Source organism: Orycteropus afer, unplaced genomic scaffold (assembly GCF_000298275.1).
Source record: "Orycteropus afer afer isolate SDZICR_OR568_19922 unplaced genomic scaffold, OryAfe1.0 scaffold00345, whole genome shotgun sequence".
In the NCBI taxonomy this organism is placed as follows: domain Eukaryota; kingdom Metazoa; phylum Chordata; class Mammalia; order Tubulidentata; family Orycteropodidae; genus Orycteropus; species Orycteropus afer.
This window is the reverse complement of record NW_006921932.1, coordinates 3,393,050-3,399,838: the sequence shown is the minus strand read 5'-3', so window position 1 is coordinate 3,399,838 and position 6,789 is coordinate 3,393,050.

Below are 6,789 nucleotides of genomic sequence, written 5' to 3'. Positions count from 1 at the left end.
CATGGAGTTGATTGCCAGTCTCATCATGGGGAATAACTACCACCAGCTGCCCAGCCACTCAACCAGGCCCAGCCAAGTTGACACACAAACATAATCATCACACTAACTATGGACTACCTATTGTTCTCAAATCTTTTACACTTATTTACAAAGCTTTTAGTAGCACTAGTGATGCAAAAGTTAAGTTCTCAGCTGCTAACCAATAGGTCAGTGGTTAAACAGGCTATTTACTGTATGAAAAAGACCTGGTGATCTGCTCCCATAAAGATTACAGCCTAGGAAACCCTATGGGGCAGTTCTACTCTGTCATACAGGGTTTCTATGAACCAGAAGTGACTCGATAGGGGACACAACCACAACAACAAATGAAAAGTTTTTGGACAGAAATATAAATCCGGTGGAATGAACTATTTCAAAAGCATCAAAGATCCAAGGTAAAACCTTAGGGAGAGTTCAGATGATGGCTTGTCTGAAAACGTCCATTGAAGGTAGTGAAAGATAGAAATGGAAATGGGATTTATGAACGAAGGCGAGACTGGGGTATGAAGTCAATAACACAGGGAGCGTAAGATGACAAAGAATTCTAAGTTACCACAAATGCCCAAGGGTTTCTCTCTACTATTTCGTAGGACAACAGAAGATGTAGTAGTATGAGTGAATTAATTGACTTTAAGTACTAAAGAAAACTAGGCCAAACACCTTTTAAAAATATATTTTTGAATATTAAAAATTATCAAAAAATTAATGAGTGATTAAAACATCAGAGTGAGTTTCTCACAATGTAGCAATTTTTCTTTAAATCTCTTAACTTTCTAGAAAAAAAGTTAACGAGTCATTTCATTAATGAAATATACAAACTTTATTAACTCATCAACTACAGACTTCTGTAAATATTATTTTTGACTCTCGAATGTTCCTTTGAGCATAAAAATAAATAGAGAGCATCTAACAATTTCCACTCCAACAATATTCCAGGAATATAGGCCGTGGTTTATCTCCTTAGGTCCTCGTTGATTCCATGGGAGACCCTCTTCAGGTCCAATCTGCTGCTCTCAATACCAAGGACTACAACTTGTTTTCTTACCTTCAACTCAGATCTGACTTCCTACTGTCCATTCATAAAGCCCAGTAAAGAATCTTTTCCTTTCTTTATCTGTCAAATAAATTGTTGAGTTGTGAGTGCTAAAAAGGCCTTTGGTATAACTGAGATGGAAGAATATCATGTAGTTCCTGTACGGAAGCATTGAATCCCTTTACAGGATTATTTACAGAGGAGAGTCTGGCTTTAATTCTGAAATCAGCCACACTGTTTAGGATGGTTATCTTTATTTTTCTAACCTCATTCTAGTGAAAAAAAAAAAAAAAGAAGAAAATCATAAAATAGGAAGACTGAAATAAACGTAGCACTAAAATCGCAAGACTTTGTCTCACATACTTTGGACAAGTTGCCAGGAGGGAACAATCTCTGGAGAAATACATCATGATTAGTAATGTAGAGGGTGAGTGAAAAAGCGAAGACCCTCAATGAGGTGGGCTGACACAGTGGCTGCATCAATTGGCTCAAACATAGGAACAATTGTGAGGATGGTTCAGGACTGGGCCGTGTCTCATTCTGTTGGACATGTTGTTATTGTTACTTGCCATCGAGTCAGACCCAACTCATAGTGACCCCTCCTTGTGTTTCCAAGGCATTATCACTATGGAAGTAGATTGCCCAACCTTCATTCTGAGGAGTTGCTGGTGGGTTTGAACCGCCAGCCTTCTGGTTAGCAGTCAAGTGCCTTAGGCACTATCCTACACATGGAGTCCATATATGTTAGAACCATTTGACAGTACCTCAGGGGAAAAAGAAAAAAATTAGCATTAGCATTAGTTGATGAAATGTTTAAATCCAAAATAAAATGGATTAAATAACTTTAAATCTATAAAGTTCAAATTCAGAGATTAGGTCTCTGAGAAATGTTCCTAGAAAGATGAGAGAGCCAGAAGGGGATCTTGGAATTTAAAAGATGGAGGAAACCTATCTCACTAAAACAAAATAAGCTAGAAATGTACCTACAATGCAAACAACACTTCTGAAATATTCAAAACACAGAAACAGAAGCAAACATCAAGATTGTGAGGAATAGAGACCCCCTGTTAGACAGCTTTTCTTAAACTTTTTGGTTCAGTAACCCTTTGTACCCTGAACAATTATTGAGGACCCTACAGAGCTTTGGTTACATGAATAATAGCTACCAATATTTTCCACATGAGAAATTTAAACTGAAAAGTTTTTATAAGACTACCAAACACACATTCTATTAGCTGTTAAAGCACTAGAAATTGATTCTCTATCACACATTTTGTGGCTTCTAGAAAAGTCCACTAGACACTTAAGAGAGAATGATAATGGAAAAAATCTTAATATTATAATAAAAATTGTTTGATCTCATGGACCAGTAGAAGTTTTTGTAATGGTTCCCTGACTACACTTTGAGGAACGTAGCTGTTGGAGAGTGAAAAGCTTTTTAACATTTAGAAGAATATTGAGCATAGAGATATAATCTGTGAGATTCTGTATATTATAGAAAACAGCAGAATTAAAAGCTAGTACAAGATAATAATTTCTTTAAAAATCTAAAAGCATTATCATTGACCTTGTTTGTACCTAGCCCAGGCTTCATTAATTTTATTAAACAAAACTCACTGCCATCAAGTTGAATCCAACTCAAGCGACATCCTCCTGCCCTGGGTTTCCGAGGCAGTATCTCTACAGAAGTAGATTGCCCAGTCTTCCTTCTGAGTTAACAGTCAAATGCCCTAGGGACTATTCCACCAGAGCTCCCAATAAAAAGCCAGGGATATTTGTGGTATTATCAAATAATGCCCCAAAATAAATGCTTTTCCCTCATATTGTCTATTTGAGGACTTCTTTATGTTTCTTAGAAGAAGCTCTGGTGGCACAGTGCCTAAGGCATTCGACTGCTCATTAGAAAGTTAGCAGTACAAACCCACAAACTGCTCCCTGGAAGGAAGATGAGGCAATCTACTTCTATAAAGATTTACTGCCTTGGAAACCCAATGCAGGGGTCTCTATGAGTTGGAATTGACTTGATGGCAGTGAGTTTTGGTTTGGTTATGCTTCTCAGGGATGTTGTTGTTGTTGTATGTGCTGTCGAGTCAGGCCCAATTCATAGCCACCCCTCCTGGGTTGCCAAGGCAGTATCACTAAGGAAGTAGATTGCCCAACCTTCCTTCCGAGGAGTGGCTGAACAACTTCTGCTTAGCAGTCAAGTGCCTTAGGCACTATGCTACCAGAGCTCCTTTCTTAGGGATAAGCTTTGGGGGGGGGGGGTGTTATTTTGACTTTGCAAACATTTATCAGAGTTTGAAATCAAAACCCTGTTATGCTCTCAGACATTGGACTGCCTATTTATGTGTCCCCCGCATACATTTGACCCAGGCAGTCATAGAGACACATGGATCTTTTCACTTCCACTCCAAGAATGAACACTCACAGTCCATGTATGACAAAGGCCCTCCTACTTCGGCTGTCATCACACTGTCTAAAGTCCTGTACAGCTAGTTTTGGGCCCTAGGGCTATCAATACAGGATAAGGGCAGCTTGCTTAGCATGGAATCCAAACAAAACTGAGCTCTTGGTAACCCTTTCAAAAGGATTCATGGAAGTTTCTTTTTATAGGGAAAGAAATTAGATTCTGGGAGATTTCAAAATGGAGTCTCATCAGTAATCACCATGCTAATTCCCTCTAGCATCTTACCGCTTGAAAAACTAGGTACAGCAGTTTGAATTTGGGATTTTGGTGCTCTGATCAGCTCACTGAGTCAGAGTGCACCAAACTAAGGGAGTAGAATTAGAAAGGAGAAAGGGACAAGGGGAAAAAATAACAAGATCAAGAGATCTATCCTGCAGAGTGCCAATGGGCAGCCGAGAAAGACCATTGGAGACCTCCCTAGGGGAGTGCCAACCAGCAGGCAAGAAAGGCCATTCGAGACCTCCCTGGGTTAAGGAAGAAGACACACCACACCAGCATACCAGCGATCACCCCAAGGATCTATCTACAGCACCTGATTTTATCAGTAACTTGAGTCAGCTAGGTGCAAAAGAGCATGCCAGTGCCACTGAAACCCAAACAGAGAGTTCACTGGTGCTGCAAGAGAGCAGGTCCAGAGAGGTACCCCCACAGTGAATCACCAATCAGGCTTGGTTCAGCTTATTGGCAATGAGGGGCCTGTGCTTGACTTTGTCAGTAATACTGGGACCACAGGGTACAAGTGGGCACTCTCTTGACTCCAGCACCACTGAAACTGAGTGGATCTTTGGCACTGTAGGTGACCGGGCCCAGAGAGGAACTCCTACAGTGCATCACAGTCTGGGCCAGTGCTGCGGGTGGACAGGCCCAGAGAGGAATGTGTCTGAGTGTGGCAGAAAGTGGTGACCCCCTAACAACTGGAGTCTTTGCTGAAATTGAGCTGCGGGCCTGTGAATAACAGTACAATGCCATTATTAGCAGCTCACTCAAAGCCCTAGAAACCACCCCGAGCAACAGGGAGCTTTCCTTCTTTCTCTCTTTTGCTATCACCTTCTCCATCAATACCCTCACTCATCCAATAGAAGAAACCACATTCAGCCATCAAATTACCTCCCAGCTCGAATTCTAAACCTCTTTATGAGAAACAAACCCATATCCACATTTCACACAGTGATTCTACCATCACAAAGAAAACTGCAGAGCAACTCAGCATACCTGAATTAATAACTAAAAAAATAAAATACACCAGCTTCACCTTTTCAAAATATTAAATCATAAAACCAAGACAAAACAAACAAATTCATAACCAACAGTTAAAGACAACTTCAAAATGTCTAGGAAACAATAGGCAATCTTAAATCAAACAAAAAAACAGGACAAGGCACTAGAAGCAAAGCCACAAATAAAAGTTTCATTAAACATGGAGGAAGAGGAGGCAATGGAACTATCTGAGAAAGAATTTAGAAGATATGTTCATAGAGCTTTACAAGAGCCTAGGGAAAAGAAGAGCAAAGACAGTTCCCTGGAAGAACTCAGGAAAATCATTCAAGAACAAAATAACAAGATTAATGCACAATCAGAACGCATACAAAATGAGCAGTTAGAAATCCAAAGATGAATACCAAAATTACAGAATTACACAATACAATAGAAGCATAAGAGTAAGTTAGAACTGGCTGAAGAACACATATCCCAACTAGAAGACAAATCCCTGGATACCAGCCTGTATGAAGAAAAATCAGAACAAAGATTTAAGAGAAATGAAGAGAACCTAAGAATTATATGAGATGACATGATAAAAAAAATAACATAAGCCTCATTGGAATTCCAGAACAAGAAGAGGTGAAAAAAACACCAAAAAAAAAAAAAAAAATTGTGGAAGACCTGCTAACAGAAAACTTCCCCTATATCATGAAGGAAGGAAAGATATTTGTCCAAGAAGCTCATAGAACCCCACACAAGATAGATTCCAAGAGAAAAATACTGAGGCATATTGTAATCAAGCTCTCCAAAACCAAAAACAAAGAAAACATTTTGAGAGCTGCCTGGGACAAAAGAAATATTACTTACAATAATCAAACAGTTAGGCTGAGCTCTGATTACTCAGCAGAAACCATGCAGGTAAGAAGGCAATGGGACAGTATGTATAAAACATTGAAGGAAAAGAACCTCCAATCAAGAATCCTATATCCAGTCAAATTATCTATCAAAAATGAGGGTGAAATCAAGGCATTCTCAGACAAACAAAAATTAAGGAATTTTGTGAAAACCAGACCAACCCTACAAGAAATGCTTACGGGAGTCCTTCCATTAGAGAACTCACAACAGAGATTACAAAATCAGGCTACCTGGCATTAACACTAAAACCAAACCAGAAATAGAAACTCAAAATAAGACCATAAAACATTGTACACTAAAAACCAAGGAAGTCACTCAGCACACAACAACAACAACTAACCTATTAGAGGAAATAAAATTTCTAGGTACAAACTTCCAAATGGAGATGAAAACAAGACAATGTCCTCAGAGTACACACTGTTCTAAAAATGTAGAGACAAGAGTGTACTCCAAGGTAACCACAGAGAAAATTAACAATCTTCCTAAGCAAATCCAAAAGGAAGGAAAACATATGAGTTTAATAAGCACAGAACCAACAATAAAAAAGAAAAGGGAGGGAGCATTAGGCAGCAAACTGAACTCAGCACAGAAAAATATATGGACCAAGGAAACACCAACAACATCACAAAAAAAAAAAAAAAAAAAAAAATGGCAGTAATCAATTCATACCTATCACTAATTACACTCTATGTGAATGGACTAAATGAAAGAGAGCAGCAGACTGGATAAGAAAAGAAGACCCATTGATATGCTGCCTGCAAGAGACCCGCCTTAGACACAAAGATAAAAACAAATTAAGAGTTAAGGGATGGAAAAAAAATATAACAAGCCAATGGTAACTAAAAAAGAGCAGGAGTGGCTATATTAATTCCTTATGAAATAGGCATTAAGGTGAAAAATATCATAAGAGACAAAGAAAGACATTATATGATACTGAAAGGGTCAATTGACAAAGAAAACATTACAATAATAAATATTTATGCACCCAATGAAAGTGCTCCAAAATACGTGAAGCAAATACTAACTGAATTAAAAAGGAAAATAGACAACTCTACAATAGTAGTAGGAGACTTTAACACACCATTTTCAAAGAGGGACAGGTCAACTAGAAAAAAACTCAACAAAGATACAGAAG